The 27,031-nt window shown below is 44.9% G+C and overlaps 1 pseudogene; it reads left to right on the top strand.

Annotated features, from left to right (window-relative positions):
• LOC149361456 (uncharacterized) lies at positions 1–27,031 on the top strand (annotated as a pseudogene).

Here is a 27,031-nt window from a genome sequence, read left to right as displayed (position 1 = left end):
CAAAAATGGGACTGAAGAGCCGACCGTCGCGGCCACAATACCCACCAAGGCCCCCAGTCCAGGTACCTGCACACCTGAATGGAATTTCACAGGTAATATTGCAGGGTGGCTCATGTACAGAGTTGTCTTAAACGCAAAGCAATCAGGAGTACAGGAAATTTACAGAGTACCGAGGTTAGCCTCTCGATTCATATTTAATAAATATCGCCGAGTTCACTCTCCCTCAGACTTGTGTCACATTGCAGACCTTCCCAAGTTAGAATTAAGGACGAAATTCGACAGGCACAAGTTTCTGTTCCTTATTATCAGTAACGCAATTAAAATCAATAGGACCGATTATTTCGACATTCGTTTTAATGAATCATCTAGACATCGCCATAGCATGTATACTCCGCCTCCAGTAACTCGTAACGATGCACTTAAATATACTTTTTTCCCCAAAGCAATAAAATAATCCAACATGCTTCCTGATTCCGTAGTTCAATCTTCTTCGCTCAGTGCATTTTTGGTTAATTTAGAGTCTTTTATTTATTCTGGGAGCGCGCTGTGCTAACATGACTGGGTTATGTCCGTGTATTGTGTTTCGTGTATTTATTGAGTGTTTTACTGTGTAGATGCTCTTGAGTGTGCGTGATTATGTTTTTTGTTGCTCTCTTCTGCAATGTAATAGGGCACTGTGTAACCTTCTCTCGTCCTCTTTAATGATTTGTTACGTGTACAATGCGCTTGATGACAGATTTGTTGGTATTTTTGCTCTCTTTTTTTCCTACCACTCCTGTAATCACCTTTCAATAGGGTTAACAGTATCAGTAAACAAACAAACAAACAAATTCACCTCCGGCGGGCCCTTATCACTGCGAACAACAGACAGGCGGACTAATAGACCAACCGAACATGCTAACAGCACCGCACGTAGATAGTAAAACAAAAAACCTGCAGGACGCTTAAGCTTCGCCTTTAGGAGTGAAACACGACAGCGTGTTGCAGCGCTTCCAGGGCGGCCTCTGAACGCCAGCGCCCTGTTCGGCGCGACGCTTTGCCTATTGGAAAAATCTAAAATTGTTTTTTTTTAGGAAAGGAAATGACGCAGTAACTCACTCATCTTAATGGGCACCTGAACCGCGCATTATACGGTTCTTGTTCCGCAGCCCGGGATTATAGGTCACCGGTTCCCTCAAATATAGGTCGCCGCTTCGAATCCCTGTCATGAGCTAGGCTCTAACTAGTACGTTTATGGGGCACACAACGCGGAATCGTATGACGCTATCGTGAACATTCTGCGGCAATTTTTACGCAGCTCCCGATGATTTCCGAAGCGCGGTGCCGACTACTACTACAACGTCGACGGCTTTCGGCAGAACAAGCTCTATACTGTATCGCATAAAAATAAAACTAAAGGTTTAGCTCATTTAAACCTAGTTATACCAAACGAAAGCAGGTGATATGCGCGGGGTGTTCAGATGTCGTTTACTGACAACGTTGCAAAGTCTCCTGCGTAACGTTCCATGATAGCCCGGCTTCGCTCTGATGCCGCGAACTGCGTACGCGAGTGGTGGGCTCCTCTTGAAGTTGCGGACGAGCTTCCACCGAATCACGTGGTCTGACAGCGCGTGAGAGCATGCGCGGCGGCTCCAGCTTCGGCGACGGACAGAGCTCGCGTGCTGGCGGCGGAACAACTGCGGCGAGTGACGTGGCAGGTCACATGGTCGTGCGAGCGGACCTCCGGAGCGGTTGAAGGTCAAATCGACGGAGTCGAATGCAGCAGGTCTCCTAGGATTAATGAAATCAAACTGCCCCTGGTAAACCTGACACTGGTGGGATGTAAATGGTGAAAACACCGTAACGCCTTTTTGAAAGTTGCCGCCTGAGGATCGCACATGCGCCCCTTACTCATGCCTTACACTCGTGAAATAAGCAGATACTTTTTGTGACCGTTGTGTGGGCTTACAGTAAACACTTCTTTTCTTGCAGAAAGCTTGTAAAAATTACGAAAACAGCATCTCACTATATTTTAAGAAAAGCTCTACTCCTTTACCGCACATTGAAAGGCAGCTTTGCTTTTATCAACCCTACCTTACACATGATGCCCTCAGTTGCATATGCGCCATAAAATAAAACACATACGCACAGAAAAATACAGAAACGTGGTGTCCGAAACGGAAAAGGCAAAAGAAGCTTATAGGAACATCAAAATTTGAACTGTCTGCGAAAGTAATCACTCTCGCAGAACATTCAAAATCGTCGTCCATTTGTGCTGCATTGATGACGGTTTTCGCACAGCCGGGCAGCCGTGTGCAAGATACGGACACGTGTTGCTGAGTACAGCTACGGTACCAGACTTGCCTAGACATTTTTCCGTGGAAGCTGGCCGGGGCGTAGTCGCAGAGTGCCAAAAAAGCCACGAAGTTTGATACGACTGTACGACTAGTGACGAAGAATGTGGCCGGCTTCATTGCAGTAATAGCAGAGTAGGCGGTTTTCGGTGGGGGTGGGGGGGGGGGTTCCTCCTTACCTATAATTCGCTTGGCGGAGATTCACAAAGCATTGCAGGGCTGATGGGCGGCTGATGTCCTCCTAGTGGCACATAAGGCTCCTGGGGTTGGCTTACGGGACCCCTTTGGCAGGTACCCGGGCACCGTAGGTCATGGGCTTGGTTTCTTGGGCAAGATCCGTCATGCGTGAAGCCTGTCTGCTGTTATTGAGGGATAGCACCCTTCAGTGTTGGGACGTGAGGCACCGCTGCTGTCGGCAGCAAACAGCACAGTTATTAGTTGCAGTTACCAGCAGATGCTGGCGGGTGGAATGCGGCGTACAAAGTTTGAAGGTTTCATGGGCTTCTCTGAACATTCAGCGCCTTCTCTATAGTGCTTGCTTCCCGGAGATATCCGACGGTCGTCGGGGGATCGCGCTCGAGTCTGGCAGAAAGTTGCTCTTTGACACCCAGCATCAGGGCGTTTTGAAACACCCCATTCAGTGTAAGAACATGGCCCAAAATTTCCTGCGCGCTGCATACACACACCCCCCCCCCCTGACGATTTTATGGTCGTGGAGGTAAACGGACGACTTTCGATAATGTTCTGCTTTTATAAGAATTTAGAGAACTCTTATTGATTAATGTTCTGCTGTATCTGCGTTTTCTGTGGATTCTCAGAAGGGTGATGTACGTAGGGGGGAGGGGGGGGGCCTTATAATCGAAATCGCAAGTTAAGCAGAAAAGTCACTCTATTTCGCTATTGCATGACATCTGGCAGTATATTTAATTTTACTTCTCACATCAGCTTACTTTTCCGTCTTTCGAGTTTTCTCAAATGATCAGGAACTGCATCGAAAATCGAAACTGCTTTTATTTTTTTAAACGATTCTGTGGCCCTGCGCAGGTTCGCATGCATGGGTGGAAGTTTTGACAAATGCCATTCGTTCGCAGTTGCTTACTTTGTTGTCGACTTTGTATATATTGCCGCACTAACGGCGCTAGGATCGGCGGCTGCCCTTACAAAAATTTTTAGTAACATTCTTTAGAAAGCCTTTCGACCATTGTTAATAGAACCTATCAACATTGAACAGAAAGTCTTTTGAACGTCTTTATACATTGTAGTAACAACCTATCAACCGGCTTCCGACAATTGGCCACCGATATCCAAAAGACTCAAGTACATAGAAAGTCTTTATACTTCCTATGATCCCCTTATCGACAGTTTCAACACTTCTTATCAACCACATACCGACCATGTCTACCAACACCCTATCAACGGTCTTCCGACAATTGGCCACCGTTATCCAAAAGAGTCAAGTACATAGAAAGTCTTTACACTTCTTATCAACCACATACCGACAATGTCTACCAACACCCTATCAACGGTCTTCCGACAATTGGCCACCGTTATTCAAGACTCAAGTACGAAGAAAGTATAATTCCTACATAAACGTTTAGAAAAGCGTGTCTTAACTACACAGTACAACACTTTTACCAACACAGTGTTATCACTTCAAAATCATTTTGTGAACACTGTATCCAGGACTGCTTAAAGAATAACAGAAGCAAAATGCAAATGATTACATTTATTGTGCACAAATGTACATACGCGCTAGAAGATATGCATGATGCATCAAAATATTTTATGGAGAACAATAGAGGAACAGAATATTGCCTTCGGCACAGTTCCCATCAGTTCCCTCTTAGTAACAATGACTGACAGAAAGAAATTGAAAAACATAACAGGTTTTAATTCACGATGTTTCGGCTAGAGGTCCAGCCTTTTTCTAGTATAGTAAAGCATTCAAAATAAAAGCTGTGTGCTTCAAATGCTGTAGTACGCTTGAAAACGGCTGGCCCTCCAACCAAAACGTTGCGAATTAAATACCGTTAGGTTTTTCTTACATATATACGAGGTGTTTCAGGGAAGACTAAGTAATTTTCAAAAAACAGGTATTTTGAGGTGAATATATAGCTTTTTCAGCATAGTATTACCAGTGTTGGCAGGCACCAGAAAACTGGTGAATCGTCTTAACTAGTAAGCTGGTTAACTAATTTTTATTAATGAACTTTTTAACTATCAGAGTTAGGCGTCTAGTTGCAATTAGAGACTTGTAGCAGTTACATGAACTGGAGGGGTTGCTCTCCCTGTGTGCTTTCAAAAGCGCATGTATTTTCGTACGATGCAGCCAAATTTTGTCGAGCCACAGCGGCGAAAGTAATGTTTTGTACATTCTAAAAACTGATATGGCTACTACTAACGACCGGCTAAAAGTCTCTAACTGCAACCAGTTGCAAACCTGTGTTAGTTAAAAAGTTAATTATCAGAAATTAGTTAACCAGCTTACTAAATACACCTCACCAGCTTTCTGGTGTCTGCTAACACTGGCAATACTATACAGCAAAAGCCACATTTTTGAAAACTATTTATTTTTCCCTGAAACGCTTGGTGCATATAAATACTGCTCACTTTCCTGTACTACATGAGAAATGAAAAAATTTCTTCTGTAACATGACGGTTCCATGAGCCACATAACAAACCCGTGGAAAAAAACGGTGCATGCATACACACACACCTCTCCAAAACAGCTAAAAAATCCCACACAGTGAAACAATGCTTACGCTGTCATAGACCAACATTAAAGGCTGCAAACACTAGTCAATTAAAAGTCAGACAGGATGCCAAACATATGCTAAATGTCCACATGGATGTAGATATCAAGCTATGAGCTGATTTTAATAAACATACATCAGCACAGAAATTCTTAAGCAACTTTGTTGGTGCACTATCCTGACACTAGTCCTCAATGTCAGGCAGCCTGCTTGTTCATCATCATCATCATCCCGACTACGCCCACTGCAGGGCAAAAGGCCTCTCTCATGTCTCTCCAATTAACCCTGTCGTTACTTGTCTGCATCACCAGCGGAAGAGGTAGCGTCTTAGTGATGAGACGTGTGCACCAATTAACAGGTAGCCTCCTCCATGGCGGAATGCAGCAGCAAGAGAACTGCAAAAGAAAACATTCAACGCACACAGTTATAGTAACTTCTAATAGAATCAAACACAGAGAAGCAATAATCAGTTAAATGTGCACTAAAATTCAGCACTCCGAGTGAGTTTGATAAGGCTGGTGAGTAATAGCATAAGCAGCAGTCACAAGACTAGAGCTAAATGCAATGCTTCCTTGAACAAGAAAAAGCTATAACATGCTGTTGTGTTCAATTCTGCCCCCCCCCCCACATTCAAAGACTGAATGATATTCACAGGAACTGACATTAACGTGTTACGCCTAATTAGGCTACCACAAAGATATTTAGCCATTCCTCTCATGTGAAGATAAGATGCAGGCCATCAAACATGAAAATTGTTTTGTGTTTCTGATTTGTCTCTACAAAAATTCAGGCAGCTTTTGTTTTCAAAAGTGATGGCACAAACACATTGCAATATAACGCATATGTTTCTTTCCCTTAGAGCGGCTAGGAGGGAGTAACTTAACTTTACTTGCTGTTCATTTTATTTACCAGCTTGTAGATAATGTAGCATCATTTGGAGCTATGCCAGGTGTGAGGGGAAAATGTATGAACAAAGAGTACAGAGGTAAGCAAGTTCTCAGGGCAAGACTGGCACACTCTAAAGCAACTGAATCAAAATATAAGGCACACACTGCGTCAGATACAACACCTGTAAGTAAAGATGCATAGAACTACAAGCGATAAAAACCTCAGCAACGTGCCCCTAAGGGAGCAGCTGGACTGGTAGTTTTTTATTTGTCCCACAGCACATCCCTCCAGTGCTGAGGCCTGCTCATATCTGTTTAAGGGGAAACAAGCAAACAAGTGTTCCAAAGGAGTACTTAGGTTGTTCTTTAGGAAATTACCTGTTACTAATTGCAGCAATAAATACCTTGAGAAAGTAAATTAAGTTGTTTACACAGCTTATTACAAACCTTGATGGCACGGGAGAGAGGCAACATCAAATGCATTGTTTCAAGTACAGCAAGGGGTCATGTTAAGGTCACAGCAATATTTGTTGACTTAAGCTCAGCTAGTGTAATGGAACCAGTAACTGAACTTCGGCATGAATAAAAATAACAATGCACCAATACTCAATTCCAAATGAATTTCAACTGTACAGTGCAGTCGGTTGTGACAAAAGGAGTGTGAAAGAAAACCTCAGCAATGCTCATGACATATCGAATAAGCACCTTTCTTCTGTACAGCTTCAATATAAGCTTTACAGGGTTTCATGTAATGCAAGGATAATCTGGTAAGTTATCAATTATTGATGCTAGCAACACCTGTGCTTCTAAAGCAGAGTGCTCCACTTGAAAGCTAATATTCAATTATGCAATTATGCCTGTTAGGCTATGCCTGGCATACAGTTACCACACCACTTGTTCACTTCAAACATGCCATACCTTGTAAGAGGTAGGTACTGCTGAAGTAAACCTATAAAATTTATTTGCTGTTTTTAGATTACTGTATAAAGGTCATGAAGCAGATAATTGTTTTAATTTCGTCTATACTATGATCAAGATTCCCAAGCACGAGAGGCATGAGGGAAAAACTATAAAAAAGCATTTCACACTATTACACCATGCGCTTGACTGGGGGAGTGCTTTCATGACGCCCGCAATATCTTTTCCCTTTCTCTTGGTCCTCTTTTAAAAGATGAAAAAAAATGAAAGAAAGGGGGAGCCTGCACCAGAAGACTCTTGTCAGGCTAAAAAAGACAAGGAAAAAATACCCACTCGTGTACCTATCCTTTTACAAGTGGGACATGCTTGATATCCAGTGCCAATGGCTGACAGGCTGCACCAGCAGGTCTTGATGTCATTTGCCTCCGGTTGAGGTAGCACTGGCTCGATGACAGATGAAAGCTGGTGCAAAAGTAGCGTGATGATACCGGTGGAGCAGCCGTACAGAGCTTGACTGCTGGCACATTTGAAGAAAGGCTGTATTAGAGCCATGCTTTCATAAACATCATCACAGAAGCCACATCCCATTGCAACCTCCAGCTGTTCAGTGCAATGTGTTCAGGAGTGGAGGCTAACGATTAATTGCCTACGCCTCCTATAGTTTGCATAAAAATGGTTTACAAAGCTAGTCATACTTTTCTTAGAGCTATTATTCGCGAATCACGTTATAATTTATCACTTCGGGCTGAAAATATGGGAGTGACATGAATGTACTGAATGTAATTCAAATAAAATGACTACAAACTTTCCACTGTGCGATTACCTCAGCTGCACTGCAAAGGAATGGTTCTGCTATTTTTAATCGTCGTTACGTTCACCAGAGGTATTAAGAACCACAGCACTTGACGTGAATGAGATGTGGAACGGGCAATGCTCAATATCCAGTAAACACTCAGACAGCAGAATCTTAAGACGCACGCCGATACAAGCACTTTTCGTTCTTATGGTCTCCTTTTCACGCACTGCTCCTGGTCAGTCGGAATAACGAATCAAGCAGCACCCCATAGTTCTCAGCACGACCGATAAAGCCGGTCGTGGTTCTCAGTGTGCTACCAAATTCTATCACATAACTTCTCCGCCGAGTAGCTGACGCAAAGAGCGCAAGGCGGCGGGTTAAAAGTTGCATAGTTGGCAAGCGAGCGTGTCAGAACACCTTCTCTCTGCAAACGATCGCGTGGTGCTCGCATTTTGCATCTCACTGCGAACAACACGGGAAGACCAACCCAAATGCATTCGCAGCCCTCAAGAATCCCCCCGACATATCGCAGAAGTCACTTTCCAGTTCTGTACTTACATTCGTCAACGTTCGCGGCAAGCCGTTTCTTCTATCGGGCATCGGGCGCCGGCCGCTCTCGGCGTGGTTGGGTGCAGTACGTCAGAGCGGTTTTTGAGCACTGCATGCGCGTAAGAACGTCTTCCGCAGCACTGGAGCCAACTGTCACCTTCCAGCGCCTCCTCTATATTTAGATGCCAGTCAGATCGTGCGCCGAACAATGAGAGCTCGCGGGACGCCGCGCTTCGCACCGTTGCCGCAGTGGGGCGCCACCAGCTGACACTATCGCCGGCCAACCCCTGAATGACCGGCCCAGCACCCGCGCTGCACGCTTGCTGTGCAGGTTACTGAATCGGCTGCATTCCCACGCTACGTTTTGGTTTATCGAATAAAAAACTTTGCATTACTCTTATATGTCGCAAGCAGGCGGATTTTACGACTGGGTTTAAACTGGCTCATTCACTAGCTCTGCCGTTGTTTTTCACAAAAAGCTATGCAACGCGCTTTCGTTTAATATATGCCACTTTATCCTGAGCAATGAATGCTTTTATGTTTCTCAGCTTCATGAATGACAAATGATGACGACACAAATACAAGGCAGGGCGATTATATTTTCGGCACAGTTGACAAAATCACATAACATTAGAAATGACAAAAGCAACACGACGTCCACTCCTTACAGTTTGAGCACCTTACGCGACAATGGCTTTTTCGCGTACATTTTTGCCACAGAGTTCTTGTCTGTGATGTTCACGGCGTGATTGCTCAGCAGCGGCTTAATAAACTTGCGGCATAAAAGCAGTAAAAACTGTTTCCTGTGAGCCATGTCTTCGTTCTTGCATTCCAAGATTGGAAGGTCCATCAGAATGTTGACAGCACGCTCCAAACTAGTTTTCAGTGGTTTTTCAATTGCTTTCCTGTAATCAAGCACAATGTCCACAAACCTCTTGAGGCTTATCAAAACAGAAACTAGCTGTTTGGTCGGGTACTTCAGTCCTCCCCTGTCTTGGTAAGTAATGATGCCATCCACAGGAGCATTTCCTTTAGGCTTCTCAACAATTTCATTGCAGCCTTCGCAGCACAGCTTCTCTGCCACAACACGGGCCAAATATCCTCCTATCAGAGCTAAGTTGGCAATCTCTGGATTGGGAAGCCATTGAGTCTGCCTAACACACACTTCTCGCAGCCTATTTTCTGCTGCCAGTGGAAAAAATTTCTTGTCTGGGTGGTTAGCGTTCAGGGTGCTGGGGCTTGAAATTGCTGTGGCAGCACAGAATGATGTTGAAGCATTTACATTGCTTTGCAATGATGAAGAAACGATGCCGGTCTTCAATATTTTTTCAAGGCCAGATCGCGCACTTCTTACGTCCATAGCATCGTTGCACCCTGCTGTTCTCCGAAGAAATCCAAATAGTGCCTCAATTGGGTCACTAGAGAATTTTCGTGTTAGCACAAAGATGAATTTTTTTTCATAGAGCAGGAACCTGATGCACATGACATTTGAGGTTGTGGTAAGCACTAGTGCGTTGTAAGTCTCTTTGCTCAAGAAGCTATCATAGTGACTTTCATCCTTTAGCCTTTTCAGATAGTCCAGGAAGGTTTTCTCCAGCCATTCCAACCTAGAGTCATTTGGATCAGTGAAGTGCCGAGTGTCAGGATCATTCTTATGAATATGCTGCTGCGTGTTACTAACATCCATTAGAACAAACCTCTTGTGCATCGCAACCATAAATTACACAGTTGGGCCAACTGTTAATGTCGCAAGTGTGGCCTGCCTGATCCTTCATGTACTGCAGTGCAGCTGTGACAGGGGGCGAAAAGATCTGTACGGCATGTCTGACGCTCATTGTTTCTATATTTGTGGGGTACAAATGTTTGCGGGTCAGAAACCTTATTGGTTTCACGGATGAAAGCTGATCATCGGGAGAACCAAGGTGTAAAAGCAGGCGTTCAGCTGTCGCCGTAAACAAAGCGCGAACGCGAAGCCTTGGTGCGGTGGGACGGCAGCCGAGTCGCCGAGTAGTGTCAGCTGCCAGCGCCACGAGCGGCGAAAGCAGGCGAATGGGTGAGGGCGATAAAAGAGGGCTAGCGGCGTCAGGCGCAGCCTTTCTGCCGGGCATCAAAAAAATAGAGGAGGCGCTGCACCTTCCGAGTTCAGTCACACTACCACAACACTAACGAGGCGGCACATTCAACACAAACAAACCGAAGAAAGGCACCCACAACTTCACAACCGTCGCACACCGTCAACAAAGAGTCGTTTCAGCGTACTAAAAAAGGTAGTGTAGCGCGCGGCCAACATGGGACGCGCAATCCGCCGCCAGCGAACGGAAAGGGGGCGCTAAGTTCGCCTATTGTTACACACTTTAAAAAAAGCATCTAAAAAGCTCTTTTTGTCAGATAGTTGTGCATTAAATGACAAAATATTTTGTTTCAATTACAAAGTCATTAAATTGATAATAATTTAGGCGAAAAAATGACTATTCACAACCATCTGCTTCTGGCGGCGCTGCGAACGAAAGCTTGCAGAGGCGGGCAGCTACAGGCGACGGAGCTGGGCTCATGCGGGAAGCCGGAGCCACTACATGGCAGCACTAACTATTTAGTTCTAACACTATAATCGAGCTCCCCGTAACTGCGTCGCAGAATCAGGAATGATGATGATGTTGGCGAACGCTAATGGTTTCGGTTTTGATTTTCTCATATTGTGTCGCTTAGTGTACACCACGGTGTAAGAGTAGGCTATGTCTTACACCGTGGTGTACACGGCTTGGCTCATGCCATTTAGTGTAAGTACGTCTGTGTGCCCTGGGGATGCGAGCGTTCGCACGCCGCTCTAGCGTGACATGCGAAACTTTTCAAGGCCGCGCTGCAGCATCGCCTCTGTTTTGTGTGTGTTTATATCACGCCACTGGACACCTTGCACGCTCTTTGCTCGAGCGAGCCGCGCCGACAGTCGCGCTACCGTAGTATTTTTGTGTGCTACCGTGATTGATTTTCGCCTCTGCCTTTCGCGGTCCTCTGCTCAGCCACACGTCCGCTGATGCCAGTAAGAAAAGGCGAAGAATGAACACGTTTTCGCGCGTCTGCTCGGTATGACTACGTTAAAACCCAACACTTTATTCCAGGGTTTCTTAGTCATTGCATTACGGGAAGATAGAAAATACAGCTATCGCCACGTTTTCCCTCGCCACAGCATCGTACCGTGTTTGCGTTGAAGGAGATTTAAATTAAGATGCAGAAGAGGCACTGCGCCTGTGCTTTAGCGGTGCTCAAAGCGGGGGCTGCTCTCACCCTAGCTTTTTCCATACTGGAAGCTCCTCTGTGGCTCAGTACTAGCGAAAAATGTAACAAGTCAAGAATGAGGGCTTAAAGTGCTCCATTTGCCGTGCACCTTCCTCATGCAAAGCCCTTGTTACCGGAGTTGAGTACAGCGGGCCACTGTTACCTGTTTTGTTTCTCTATACTTCTCTTTATAGTATCGGCCGCCGAACATGAATAAAAATTAATATTGCCTTGCGCGAAATTTCGCATGTAGAGTCGCTGAGGAACAAATCAGCTTGAGTTCTCGAAACTGTAAGCCTGCACACGTTACACAGAATTTACTCAGAGCGCGAAGCGGGACGGCCCTTTTCGAGCGGGTTTTTCAGTCCCGTGCGATCAGCCATTGCTTCTCGCTCGAGGAGGAGGGTAGTGAGAGGGTTTAAATTCGGCGCTCCCACGTGGAGTGGCATAAAGTGTACCCGGCACTTTTGCATGGCGGGCAGTGTGCAGGTTATTGTGAGGGGAAGAAAGTGTGCTTGCGGTGGAGGTTCACGAAGGAGTTCTGCTGAAGCTGGTGATATAATTTGGGCGCCTTTTGAGCTAGCGAGAACGTGTCATTCAATGAGTGTGGAAACACATGGGTGCAATGCTAAACTTGAATTTTTTTTCTAGCTCGCAACAATAATCCCTCTGAAACCTCAGAGCGAAACGCTCTTACCACTAGTGTGTTTTAGCACCGTCGTACGGTACATTACTGTTCGACTGCACGTTAAAATATGACCTATCAAGAATTGCAACAATAGCAACGCCATCATGTTTTCGAATTGGCAGAGTGGTTGTACAGCTCTGCTGAAACTCTTTGTTAGTTCTGAAATGTTAAATCTGATGAATGACTGCCTGAGTACAGAATATAAGGCCGAATACGAAGCACAAAGCATTGTTTTCGTGTGGAAGAAGCCATCACTGAAACTTATTCGCTGTAACGAAGTCATCATTGCGCTTATGTAACTCAATATGTCACTAACTCCTATTTTTGCTTAGAAAGTTTTTAACTTCATTGAAGTGCGAGGCAATAATACTTGAGTATTCTATGAATTCATTCACTTTGTACCAAAATTATTTCGTTTGCTGGTAACTTTTTTCGTACAATACTTCATACAATGAAAAAGTGTCACTAAATATCTTCGATCCAGGGCGCATTTCTGAATTTCGGGATGAATGTTCTGTTATGAACTTTGCCCTTTTTCCCGCACTCGAGAATGCAAAAGCAGTAAGGCTAGTATTGAGAAAATTGAACTGAAATTTCTAAAAAACCAAAGTGTGCTCGGCTATGAGAATGTGATTGCAAATTTTTGTTTCGTCTTCAAGGTTAGTTTAGTTGCCGCTTTGAAGTTGTCGGCTACAGTACTTGATTACTTAAGGCTTTTATTCGCATCACCAAAATGCTTTCTCGGTTTGTAGTATATTTCTATTGACAGCATATAAGCAGTAATAAAATTGTATGAACTTTCTATCAAGAAATGTTCTCGCTGAAAGGCAAGGAAGGGCAGTAAAGGAAGAACGAGGACTTATGTAGTTCCGTAATTGAGTCTATTAGATACATGCACGCGAAAACTCAAGGGTCAAAACTCAACGTCCCAGACGTCGCACTCAACAATCTGGATTTTTTCGAAAAAATTCGTGGAAACTTATCTCAGTGTGCGTAATCAATGCATAAAATATTTTTGCCGAAAAAAAATGTATTCGTTAAGTGAGCGCATTTTGAAAATTGAAGACGCCAGGCACTGATAAATAATTAATAAAAACTCCATATGTTTACAAAATATCTCAGAAATCTTTCGCTGACATTTGCGAGACAGCCTGGCTTTCGATGTGATTCAGACTACGCAGTTTTATCGGGCACATTTCTTAAAAAATTAGATTTTGAAAATGTATAGTTTTGTCATATTTTAAAAATAAATTTCTCTCCGGAATATGAAAATAGCTGTTGTGCCTCTCTAGATGTATATTGCCTATAAAAAATGTAACAGGAGTTCAACACTGTCTAAAGGAAAGTAAAAAAAAATACGAAATTTGCAAAAAGTGAATTTTGAGCCATAAACACGTTAATTTCCCCTTGAGGTGGTCCTAGCAAAAACAAAAAATGGCGGGTTAAATGGAGCGGTTTATTGCCTCTCATTTCTGAAATTTTCGTTGAGGTAATTTTTGTTTACGGCGACAAACGAATTTTGAAGTTGAGCTCTCGCTCCGCAAGTGGCTTTCTTCTCGTTGATGCTGCATAATCTTCCTCGCTGCTCAGGTCCCTCCTTCTCCTCTTATTTTCTTTCACACCTCTTCTCTCTATTCGTCTGAGGAGAGCCGGCATCGAGTCATGTGACAGTTTTCCCGCCTTTCTCTCCTTCCTAATACGACTAGTTCGTGGTTTGCGCGTGTTTATTGCTCGGTAAAAAAACCGCGGAAGTGCGGCGTGGAGAAATACGTGGACTCGATGACCAGAAATGACGCGACGGAGCACGATTAGTTCGTGTTATGGCGGGTGAACAAGTTGATTTCATTAGGACGTTCTTGCGGGCTAGTTGGTTTATTGCTCTAGAAATGTTATAACTGCGGAGTTAGAGGATACAGACAACACATGTCTTTTGCACAGTTTTAACACTTCTGGAGCTATGAACAAACTAGCCCGCAAGGACGTCCACTAAAGCACATCTCTTCTACTCCGGTCTCTGTTTTGTGTTCCCCGGAATCCAAAGAAGATGGAGCAAAAAAAAACTGCGCCCGTGGTGTTCTGTCTGTTACTCGTTGCCTATGTCCTCGCTTTTTGCGCACTTTTAACGTTTGAGACAAATATCGTGAAACAGTAAGACGCCGTGTTTCTAAATACTTGCACAATAGCTTTCTTTGCACGAAACTACAAAGTCGCGTGCAGAGAGGGTAAGACACACGACTTATTAAAAATTTTACCCATGTTATTACGCGATAGAAGCCGCTCAAAGAGGAAAAAGGCGGTAAAAGTGTGTCGCACGGTCCCGCGCGCCGCCGCGGACACGCCGCCAAAAGGGGAGAAAAAGCCGGGAAAACTGTGTCAGATGACCCGCGCCGGAGGGCTCCCATCAGACGAATTGAAAGAACAGGCGTGAAAGAAAGTAAAAGAAGGAGGGAGAATATAAGAACAAGAGGGAAGCGGGGGAGGAGGGGCCGGAGCAGCGAGGAGGATTATGCAACACCCACGAGGAAAAAAGCTCCGCAAGTTGCGTCGTCTCTTAATTTCCTTCACCGCTGAACACGGCACCTGGCATGGCGCGACATTTGTGGCCAGATCACCACTTAAATTTGTCATCGCCCGCTGTCGTGCATTTTTAAGGGTTGAGTTAAAGCAGACATTGCATGAAATTCGGCGGGTGGTAATGTTGAAAGTGAAATCGTTTCGTTTTCGAACTTCGAACGGACCCGCTTTGATGCCAGGCAGCCAAGAGCAGAAAAACGAAGGTATTCACCATGCTGTGCCGCGTGAACCACGAGGATCGAACGACCAGCCGGCATGGCAGGCGCAACACAAGTACTTTATGTCCGAATATGATTGCTGAGAGCCCGAGCGCGCATGCCGCGGCGGCGGGTGACGGGAGACACGCTGGCGGTGAGCGCGGCGTGCTGCCCGCTCGCGAGGAGGTGTCTCGCTCGCATGAACGGGCTTCGCCTGCATAGGGGCTCAGCCTCTTTACAGTTGCGGTCGTGTCTCTGTTGAAGACGGATGTGCAGTTTTAATCACATGGGTGAACCGAGCCCCTCTTTCTGCATTTCATCTGGCTACAGTGTCTACGGGATTGTGCTTTGCGGTGAAGTGGCATTAAGAGACGACGCAACTTGCAGCGCGCGATAGCTCAACTTCAAAAAATCTTTTCTCGCTTTAAACAAACATTACCTCGATTAAAATGTCAGAAATGAAAGGCAGTAAATGGTTCTATTTAAACCGGTATTGTTTGTATTTTATTTCTTGCTCCTAAGGGCGAAATTAAGCGATGTTTACGGCTCAAAATTTACTTTTTGCCAACATGAGTATTATTTTTTGCAGACTTTCATCTTCTGTAACATTTTTTATGTTTCAGGCATCTATGGAAGCAAAATGGCTATATTAAATTTCTCGAGAGCAAGTTAACATTTTTTTACATGACAAAAATAGTACACTTTCACAGTCTCTTTAAATGTATAAATATATTTGAGCCGTACTAAAATGCGCGGCTCCGAATCGCATCCAATGCCAGATTTTATGCAAATGTCATGGTAAAGTTAATTGGCTGTCTCTTCAATATTTATATTTTTATTATTATTGGGCAGCGTCTGGTTTCTCACCTTTTCGAAAAGTTCACACTGTGCTCACCTCACCAGTGACTTTGTCTGGCAAAATTATTTTAGGCTTCGATTACATACACTGAAATTGCTTTCATTAATTTTTTTTAACAAATCGGAGATGGCTGAGCACAATGCTGGGACTGCAATCGAATGACCCTCAATAAAGGCAACGGCAGCCTGTTTGCAGGTGAAACGTTTTGCATGTGTCGCTTGTCTCGTCGCTTGAATCTGCAGCCACAGAAGATTTGGCTTGTCATGCACCAGCAGTAGCAAGTATGACATCCAGTTGCATGTATAGCAAAAGCAGTAGGCCGCACTGCAACTGTGTGGGCTTTGTAAACAGGCAGCCCCCTCCGCAGTATTGTGGTTGCATCCTAGCCTGTACGTATCTAATTACCAAGTGCTCGGCTAGTGGTGTATCCGTTTATTCCGCATGTGGAACCAGATTTTAAGTTAGATATGAGTGCATACGCCCGGTATTCGGTCCTTAAAAGACCTTGTTTTGGAATTTTGTGGGTTCAACTTTACAGTTGTACATTACAGTAATTATTGGGTCATCTGACCATTTAAGTGTGCACTCTACTACAGCCCAATCAAGTGAGCATACAGAACATCTTCTAATGTTATAAAAATTTGTTTTCTGAATTACTAAAGTTTACTCACTATCCTATAGGCCCTTGCCTTTGTTAAGGACTGTGTGGCACTGCCGTCACATGCAAAATTTATTACGTTTAAATATTAGATGCGTCGGTTCTGTGTTGATGTTTTCTTTTTTTCTGCAGTGGGAACCTTATCCAGGGCTGCTACACATGCACACTTAGTGGCCACGACAGAGATTTGTTTTTGTTTAGCAACCAGTTGAACATAACTGTATGGTGCTCCCAGCTAACAGAAACTCGTTGCAATGACCTCACAAACCAGGTGAGCTCTGTTTTAAACATTCTATCCCTAGCTTTGCTTAGATGCATGCGAATGTTTTTCGTTCATCAAATAATACATATAAACAGTCTGGATTCAAAGTACTTTTGAACTGAATGGGCTAATACGTCAACAGTCAGGATTTAAAGCACTTTTTCTCAGAGCATCCACCTTTGAGTAGGAATTTAATAAAGCTGCGATGCTAGCTTCGAAATATTTTTTCGCTCACTTTTAGTTGCCGACATTGCAAGTCTATTCCTATTGTGATTGGCTGCAATATTGTAAATTTGATGAGAGTTGTACCTTCAGTGCTTCTTTCAGCGCTTAGTCTTGTTGTGTGCAAATGAGTGGCAAGTTATGTAAGGTGTAACAGTATTGCAGTAAACCAGCTCTGCTTCAGGAAACCAAAAAAGCAGATATGTGTATGCAGATATTCTTTTTTTACCAAGCTGCCCACCATATGTCAGCAGCAGTCAGAGAGGTATAATAAACTGCAGAAAATGCAGCACTCTCTATGAGTCACGATATGAAACATTTCCCATGGCTCAAAATTCGATGCTCATTTCGGTTGCATTTTCACTTTGTTGCTGTTGCAGAGGTTGAGTCCAGGCCCCGTGCCCTGATACATGCACAATGGCATACAAGTGCAGCATATGCCAAGCAGTTGCGAAAACTTTGCCTCAGTTCTTGACGCATGCATCACTACATAAAAATGAAAGCAACCTTCACATTCGCTGTCCTTCTACTGACTGCTGCAGAGTATTTCGAAAAGTCAGCTCCTTGAAGAGCCATATCTTTAGATCTCACAAGCGTGATGGTATTCCGGCTGCTGTAATAACTTGCAGGAGCGTCTCACTGGTCTGCACCATCGATACATGTATACAGACATGTCGAGATGTCAAATCCTTGTTGAATCATCTAAAGGGGCACATCACTGAAGGGAAGAAAGTTTCTTTCCAGTTTTTTGCTTGTTCACGAATGTTTACGAACAAGTCGACATTTTCCTCCCGTATTTCTCGATGCCACAGGCATGCTTTTCAACCAGGTCTATGTGAGTCTTATTTAGAGAGCACCTCTGCAGAAAGGTGCAAGGAAGCACAAATTAATCTTGAAACTGAAATTCATACTGCTGGCTTGGAGACTTGTGCATCTCAGTAACAATGTACTAAGGACTGCCACTCAGAGGCTGATGGAAGCAAAGAGGTGGCTGAAGGTGTCATGCACGAAGATTCTCTCTGTACTGATATTACAGATGCTTTCGGACGTTTTTACCTGCGTCTCCATTCGCCGCCGCGGTGGCTCAGCGGTTATGGTGCTCGGCTGCTGACCCAAAAGACGCGGGTTCGATCCCGGCTGCGGCGGCTAGAATTTATTTGGAGGAGAAATTCTAGAGGCCCGTGTACTGTGCGATGTCAGTGCACGTTAAAGAACCCCAGGTAGTCGAAGTTTCCGGAGCCCTCCACTACGGCGTCTCTCATAGCCTTAGTCGCTTTGGGACGTTAAACCCCATAAACCATAAACCATAAACTGCGTCTCCATTCGGAGTGTTTGGTGCCCTCAAGAACAGTTCAAGTCATTTCTGAGGCAATTTGTGACCTCCAGAGCAACAATCTTGACCACATAGCTAGTGCATTAAGGACAAAGATGAGAGATGCTGGCTTGAATGAGGATTTCATTCAGCAGGCAGTCAACAGTATGCTTCAAAGTGATTATCGTCAGCCTGCACAGGAAGACTGGAGTTTTTCGGAGCACTTACTCTCGAAGAGACTACTTTCAGAGGAAATTCAGCTATGTGGAGCCAGTAGCTGTGCGTCTTGGAAAAAAACAAAAACAATCAAGAGGCTCATTTTCGTTATGTTCCAATAATTGAAACAATAAAATCATTGTTAAGAGATAGCTCAGTTCAAGATCAGTGTTTGAATCTGGAAGTTTATGAACCAGGTGTCTTTAAGGATTTCACTGACGGGAATGTTTTTAAGTCAGTACCACTGTTTCAGGATCACCGCACTGCTTTACGCTTGATGCTTTTTCAAGATGCTTTTCAAGTGGCAAATACTTTAGGTTCGGCAAAGAACAAGCACAAACTTTTAGCTGTGTATATGATGCTTGGAAACCTACGTTCTTGGAATAGAAGTCGTATCTGTTCAATTCAGCTAGTGCTGCTTGGTAAAGAAAGTGACATTTTGCTCTTCGGACAAGACAAGGTGTTTTCTTAATTGATTGATGATATCAAAAAGTTGGAAGTTGGCTGCCTGTTGGCGGACAGCATTCCGGCATATGGCACGGTGGTGACAATTCTGGGCGACAACCTAGGCAGCCACAGTATTGGTGGATTCATGGAAAATTTCAGCACAGCTGAATACATCTGCACGTTTTGTTTAGTGAAGCGTGAACATGTGTTTGAGAAAAACATATCTGACACCAGTGATCTAAGAAACAAAGTAATCTACAAAGAGGCAGTGAAGAACCTACAGGATGACAGTTCTCTTCTTTCATGCCAAGGCATTAAATTTGATGCTTTGTTTAATGGCCTAAAATACTTCCATGTCTGCGCTCCTGGGCTTCCTCCATGTTTAGCACATGGCCTGTTTGAAGGTGTGGTATCGTACGATCTTGCGTTGATGCTACAATACTTCATCACCAAGCAGCGATGGTTATCACGTGAAGAACTGACTGAAAGGATACTCTCATTCAAGTTCAAAGGAATAGATGTGAATGACCAGCCAGCTGAAGTCAAAACATTCAAAAAGCTTAGTGGACATGCAGTCCAGAACTGGATTATGCTTCGGTTTTTACCCGTCTTTCTTCATGACAAGGTATGCAGAAAAGACCCTGTATGGGAGTTAGCATTGATGCTCACTGAACTTGTTCAGTTGGTGTGCGCACCGGCAATAAATATGCCCATGGTAATGAGGCTGAAAGATTTGACAGAAGATTACATTGACCGAAGAATTGAGCTTTTTCCTGGTGCACCTCTGAAACCCAAGCACCATTACCTGGTTTACTACCCTTACCTCATTACTCAGTTTGGGCCACTTATTAGGTTATGGACTATGCGTTGTGAAAGCAAGCATGGTTATTTCCGCAAGTGCATAAGAAGTGCCCAGAACTTCAAAAACATCACGTTAACACTTGCTGAAAAATACCAGCTTCTTCAGGCTTTCAGAGGGAGTAGCTGCCCCTTTGAAAAAGACTTAGTGATTGACTCTACATTTCATTTTTGCCCTAGTTTGTTCAGTATGGAAGTTCAGGAAGCCATCAAGACTTGTGGAGCACAAGGAAAAGAAGTGTATTGCGCTTACCAAGTTTAATACAGGCGCATCAAGTACAGCAAAGATATGGTTGTGGTTTTGGATCGTGAGGAAAGCAGGCTCGTGTTCGGCCGAATTATTTTCATTTTATTGCAAGACAACATGGTCTATTTTCTTGTTCGTGTCACTTGTTCTGTTTTGAAACCTATGATGATGATATACCACTTGCTAGGTCCAGAATCTGGGACACTAAAATGCATTTCTATTCAGGACCTTTTGGATTACTATCCACTTCATTTATATGATGTTGGCCATTCAAAAGTGACAGTCATTGCACTGAGGCATGCAGTTTTAGATCATTACTGAATTTATTTTTTTCAGCCCAGAGGACTTCATGTCGTGTGTTCAGGAGTGGCTTCCAGCACTCAGTGAGGAGGACGTCGCTACCATTGGGCATAAACTCCAGGACTTGGGAGTAAAATGTGTGGAACACTTCAGGTATCTGCAGGAATCAGACTTGGACTTCTTAGCCCCTGTGCAAAGGCGCATCCTGCTTGAGAAGTTTCAAACCGTCAGTGCTGCTCCTGTCCTTCCTGGGAAGAGTGGCAGTTGTGATAAGGTGACTTCAAATGCCAACTCACAGCTAGATGAATGGGCTGAAAAATTTTTCATTCCTTGGGAAATGCTTCCACCAGGCTTACTTCAATCATGCAAAGCAAAAGAAAGGCCTACAAAAGTTGATCTGAACCAGATGGTGAGGATGCTAAGTTCTCTTATCCTGGACAAGCATCGAGCGCCTGGCAGACGAAACCTGAGAATAATTGGAGCAAAAGTTGTGCCGGTGTACCGCTCATCGTTTCAGGATTTGCTAGAGGGTACAATTGTTGGCACAGGAATTGAGACGTTGATGTGGAAGCTCGAGAACTGTATCAATAACAAGAAGAGACCAATTGCACATGTGCTGCCTGCAGTAATTGTTGATGACCCAGACTCATTCCAGCCGCGCCAAAGATCTACCCGTGACTCGTATGGTTGCATATCATGGCAGCCAGAGTTACCGAGTGGTGAAAGTTTGCTGACACAGCGTGAAAAGCAGCAGCAGCTCCTTTATGAGTATGCTCAAGTACATCCGAACAAGCAGCTTGTCATTCGTTTCATGACTGAGACGTACTCATCGTAAAGACTGACGATAAATCACTCGAGGAGTGTGGCAGAGGTAAAAAAAAACCGGCCATTTTTGTTTAGTGAGGACTGTCGTCTTGAGCATTCCAAAGAGCTACTTGGTAGTGATGTTTTCCGAAGAATTGAGGCTAGCATGGAAAGCGTTGGGCGTCGTATATATCGTTATGCTTATAGTCACATTAAGCGGCCCAAGGTCAAGAAATGTCTCGAAGAAAATGAACGAGCAAAGAACCACCTCAGGAGTGTGACACCAGAGCATGAAGGTGCACCTGTTCTCCTCCTTGCACTGTTTGGAGAGGATGAAGAGCTCATCTACAAGTCTGCTGAGGCAAGCTTATAATTTTATCCTCTGCTGCTGTCTGGCAGAAAAGTGTTTGTGCATGCAGAATTCAGATGTGCATTGCATATGGGTATAAAAAATTCCACCCTCCACAACTACATTATTTTAATGGTAATTGTATACATTATAGTCGGTGCTGTTATTAAAAGCGGTGCTGTTAATAACTGCTGTTAATAAACTGCTGTTATTATTTTTTAAGTCATTTTGAGCTTTGTACATTTTATGCTTATGCATGCTATGGTGGACTAAAAGATACTCTGAGAGTAGGTATGAGGACAAATGCTTTAGTAGAATGGCACTAGTGTATAAAAATAGTTAAAAACTAATTACATAGTATCGTTAAAAGCCTTGCCTTGCATGATATCAGGTGTCAGCTTTGTCAGCGAAAAATCATGAGCCTGGGCTTTGGTAGGGTACATGACAGGACACTGGTTCGTCAGTGGGTTCTGTGACGTCTCAAGCCGGCATGACGTTACCGAGTTGGCAGGACCAACCAACTTGGCTAACTTCATTGAGATGGCGCTAATGCATTCGCACTATACCCTTTAGGGCACAGCTAATGTGTCCACCAAATATCTGTGGTGATATACTTTATGCGAAAAAATTCTCTCTAATTTACGTTAGTAACAAACAGTTTGTGCCTGCAGCCATGAAACATATCTCTATGGTTTAAAGACTTTGTTCTCCACCTAATTTTGTGCGGTAATACAATTATGCAGCTGATGACAGTCAGTTTTCTTAAGAACTGTTCTGGCTATTGGTATCAGTTTTTCAATACCTTCCCTCTGTATTGCTTTTCTCATTTTGCAGGGGACCGCCCATGATGATGACTTGGGCGACATGCCACTGACGCCCATGATATGTATAAAAGGTTAGTTTTGGAATCATTGAACATCTCATTATGCACTAATATTCTTTTATTCTCATTCTTCTAGGGCCAGGTCTCTTTGAGGCTGAAACGTTCACTGTTTGCGTGGATGGTGTTGCTGTAATAACTACCCAGCGGGCTGCAGCTTTCAAATTCATGTTTCTCTTATACTTCGTTTTAAACATCCAGTATCCACGTGAAGTGGCTTCGACATTGGAGTTTGTGCAGAGGTAAGGTCTCGTATCTCTTTTTCTTCAGCTATAGGTTTAAATTTACCAGTTGCTTTTCTCACAGTTGCACATATTTTATAGGAATATTGCTGATAGACTGTTTAAAAATTTCTGCTTTTGAGCCTTTGCAGAAGGTGGAGAAAAACTTTTCAAAAATGAGGATGCTAGTGATTTTAAACTTTTTAGGGAACGCAAAAAAAACAGAATTCTGAGAAGCGCTGAGAATATTTTTAATCAAGTTATTGCACTATCTCCCGATAGCAGATATCAGAATGGACCTTTATAATTCATTTTCAGAAATGAGTATTGAAATGCTTAAATGTTATATATTAAATAAGAAAAATCTTAAACGTGAAATTTCGAAAAACTACAAGTTTGAAATCCTTGAATATGGAGGTAAAAAACCACAAAAAATCAATAATATACAAAATGTGGTACATTTCACCTCTTATAACTTCGAGAGAAAAACTTTGCAGGCTTATCTACTACTTCTTTGTTTCTTTCACCTGTATTCACCACTCGGTTTTGTGCCCTGCTCACTCCACTCAAAGGAACATTCATGGAAATATTGAAGAAAATTTACTTTGGATTTACTGAAATAAACAGTACGGACAAGATATTCTGTTCATAGCACAGCATGCAGTTTTTCGTTTCTGAATTCTTGTGGCGGTTGTTTTTACAGAGGGGTGTGAGCTTGTAAGTCAACGAAAAATCACAGGCGTGACTGGTAGCCGCTATTGCCGTAGGATTGTGCGACCTCACGAGACCAACTGAAATGGCCATATTGTTACGGGCTGCAACTTGAGCTTCTTATTTGAGATGAAAGCGTGAGATTTGAACTCGGGGTATCTCGAGGCCACGCAGGCATGTTTGTAAGGCTTGTTTAAGTGGGGCTTTATATCTATGGATGCATTGGCAGTAGCTGCCAACTCGGGCTTATCCCTTAAAGTGGGTGGGTGAGGTAGAATTGAGCCCTCCAGGACCCTTTCATTCTGAGTTGGACACGCTACCCCAATGCAAGCACGATCGTACGACTTGGTTGAAGCTGGGCTCCACACATGCATCGGGTGGTCTTTCACATTATGTGGTAGCTTGTGACTGCAATCTAATGGGTATGTGTGAGATAAGAGGTGCAAATTTACAATCTACAGAGGATCCGTAACTGAGCATCCACAAAAGGAGCCGGCCGATGGGACCCTTTAACGCTGTCGTGTCAAAGGCACAGCTGAAGTGTCCCCCACATTTTTCTTGGGCAGGTCTTTCACCTAATGTGGTAGTATAGACTGTATTCCGATGAGTGTGTGTGGAGTGCATGTGCGCAAACAAGTATCTGGAAGGGGAGCCGGCAGAGTGGAGCCAATTAGTCAGTCGTGTTTTACCCTTTTAAAGGTGGGACTTGAGTGACCCCACAATTTTTGCATTCAGCTGCTCGCTTTTATTGTTGAAACAGACAAAAGAAGCGAGCAGTCTTTTTAACCGACAAAGAGGGCCACAGGGGGAGGCAACATTTGTTATGCTGTCCTTGGTTTCAGTGACTAGCGGGTTCTTTCGTACATGTACTGAAACAAGCCGTTCATATGCAACTTCGTGCACTCATGAAAAATGCAATGGCTTGTGGCTTTTCCTTTTATTTTAACAATGTATCCAGGCATATTTTCAGCGTTTTCCTTGATTTTTAGTCAATGCTTCACACAGCATAAACGTTTCAGGATTCCACGTAATTAGCCTGGTGGCATTCTTGGTATAGCCGCAGGAAAGGGGTGTTATCCTTTGTGTTCGTGACGCTAGAAGCGACCGGACTGATCTCGCTTGATTACAACCATGCTGAGCTGCATCTACGTGTTTCCTGATTACCCTAGATGATCTCGACCTGTTATCTCGAAGTTTCCTTGGCGGCTTTAAATTGAACGGTGCCGCGAGCAGCGGGCATTCGTAGTTCGACGACCGACGAGCACGTTTGTTGCTTACGCCGCCGCCGAGTGACTTAGTTCTTTTGCGGGCGCAAGTCAGCCGAAATAAAGAACTTCGTTTCCAAGACTGGTTGGTATCTTCCTGACCACTCGACTGCCGTCACTACAACGTGACATCTGGTGGAGGTGCGGGGTAGCCTTCCATGTACCGGTCACCCCCTGCAAATCGTGACGCCAGCCCTTTGAGCCGTTCACCGGAGCACGTGACTCCAGTCCATCGCGGAAGCCAACGTCTGCTAGGGGACGCACCTGAGTCTGGGACTCTGCCGGACCCTACTCGGAAGCGAAAACCAGTAGCAAAGTCCACCATAAGCCTGCCCCAGGCGACGACTCCAATCATTCTTCAGCAGCCCCGGGTGCCACCAACCTTCGACGTTTCGCCTGGCGCCGACCCCGAAGAATGGCTGGAACAGTTCGATCGTGTGGCTGTCTTCAACAACTGGGATGATGCTACAAAACTTAGGTACCTCTTTCTCGCCTTGGAGGGACCAGCAAGAATCTGGTTTGAGAATGAGGAAGCTAGCCTGACGAACTGGGAAACCTTCAAGGAGCAGCTTCTGAAGATCTTCACGAACGTCGAGCGAAAAGAGAGAGCCCAGCAGCTGCTACAGTGTCGTATAGAACATCCAAACGAGACCGTTTCAATGTACACTGAGGAGATGAAGCCTCTCTTCCGGCGTGCCGACTCGAACATGAAGGAGGATGAAAAGGTGAAGCTGCTTATGCGAGGAGTTAAAGAGCATCTCTTTGCGGGCCTCGTACGGAACCCACCCAAAACCGTCGCGGAATTCGTCGAAGAGGCATCCACCATGGAAAAAACCCTTGATGCCAGAGCCCGCCAGTATGACCGCCAGCAGCGCTTTTTGTCAGCAAGCTGCATGGACAACGCTAACAACGATGACCTGCGCGAGGTTATACGTGAAATTGTGCGAGAAGAGCTCCGACGATTGCTGCCAACAGGAACGCAGCCGCAGCTCACTTCGCTCACCGACGTCATCCGGGACGAGGTGCAACAGGCCTTGGGTGTGACACCGACCACCACCCAGCCTCTGGAGCCTCCAGCCATGACTTACGCCGCAGCAGTCCGCCGTCCTGCACCTCGACGACGAGACCCAAGCCCCTATCGCCCTCATCCAGCTGCGCTGGACCTCCGCCCTCTCGCCCCAACCCGCCCGTCCTACGAGCGTCGCACACAGCCAAGGAAATGCGACGAGTGGAGAACTGCCTACCAGCGCCGCCCACTATGCTTCCACTGTGGCGAAGCCGGTCACATTCTCCGGTACTGCCCATACAGCAGAATGGCCATCCGAGGGTTTTCTTACGACGCCCCACGACCCCGACCCGGCCAGCGACCAGCCGAAATTGAGGAGGTCTTGCGGCGGGAAGAATACTCATCGTCGAGCCGCCTGTCACGTTCCCCGTCGCCATCGTCACCGCGCTTTGTATCCCCTAGCCGAGGCTACGCAGCGCGTGGACGCACCCCCAGCCCCCGAAGGTTAAACTGAATAAAGCAGCCTCTGGAGGCTGCTTTATGCCTTTATGCCAAGACTATGCCTCAACTATGACGACCCCTACGACGACGGCGACCCTACGACGACGGCGACCCTACGACGACGGCGACCCTACGACGACGACCCTACGACGACGACCCTACGACGACGACCCTACGACGAAGACCCTACGGCGACGACCCTACGACGACGACGACCCTACGACGACGACGACCCGTACGACGACGACGACCCGTACGACGACGGCCCCCTAGCCGACGACGACACGGCCAGATTTTAAGCTTTTACCGCTGCCCTCAAACCTTATTATGAACGCTAAAGGACTCGAAGTTAGCATCCTCCGTGTTTATTTTCATTGTAAAGCATCGAAGCGATGCTTCTTTGAGAGGGGGTAATGCCACGTATCATTGTAGTGTCCTTTCGTTCGCGCAAGGCCGCAGGAAAGGGGTGTTATCCTTTGTGTTCGTGACGCTAGAAGCGACCGGACTGATCTCGCTTGATCGCAGCCATGCTGAGCTGCATCTACGTGTTTCCAGATTACTCTAGATGATCTCGACCTGTTATCTCGAAGTTTCCTTGGCGGCTTTAAATTGAACGATGCCGCGAGCAGCGGGCATTCGTAGTTCGACGACCGACGAGCACGTTTATTGCTTACGCCGCCGCCGAGTGATTCATTCTTTTGCGGGCGCAAGTGAGCCGAAATAAAGAACTTCGTTTCCAAGACTGGTTGGTGTCTTCCTGATCCCTCGACTGCCGTCACTACAACGTGACAGTATACTAATCTTGCCTCTTTCGTTTCTTTAAGGGCAATTGCGAGAATCAACCCAGAGAGAAGCACAAAGGCACGACGAACATCAAAGAAACAGTATTCTTTGTCTCCAAAAGTCGCTGCCTTTGCAAATGCCCTGGATGAGTAGAAATTTTGA

This window comes from Amblyomma mixtum, chromosome 2 (assembly GCF_055824585.1).
Source record: "Amblyomma mixtum isolate Tamu chromosome 2, ASM5582458v1, whole genome shotgun sequence".
Classification (NCBI taxonomy): Eukaryota; Metazoa; Arthropoda; class Arachnida; order Ixodida; family Ixodidae; genus Amblyomma; species Amblyomma mixtum.
Note: the sequence above shows the minus strand (reverse complement) of the source record. Positions and strands in the feature narration are given on the sequence as shown.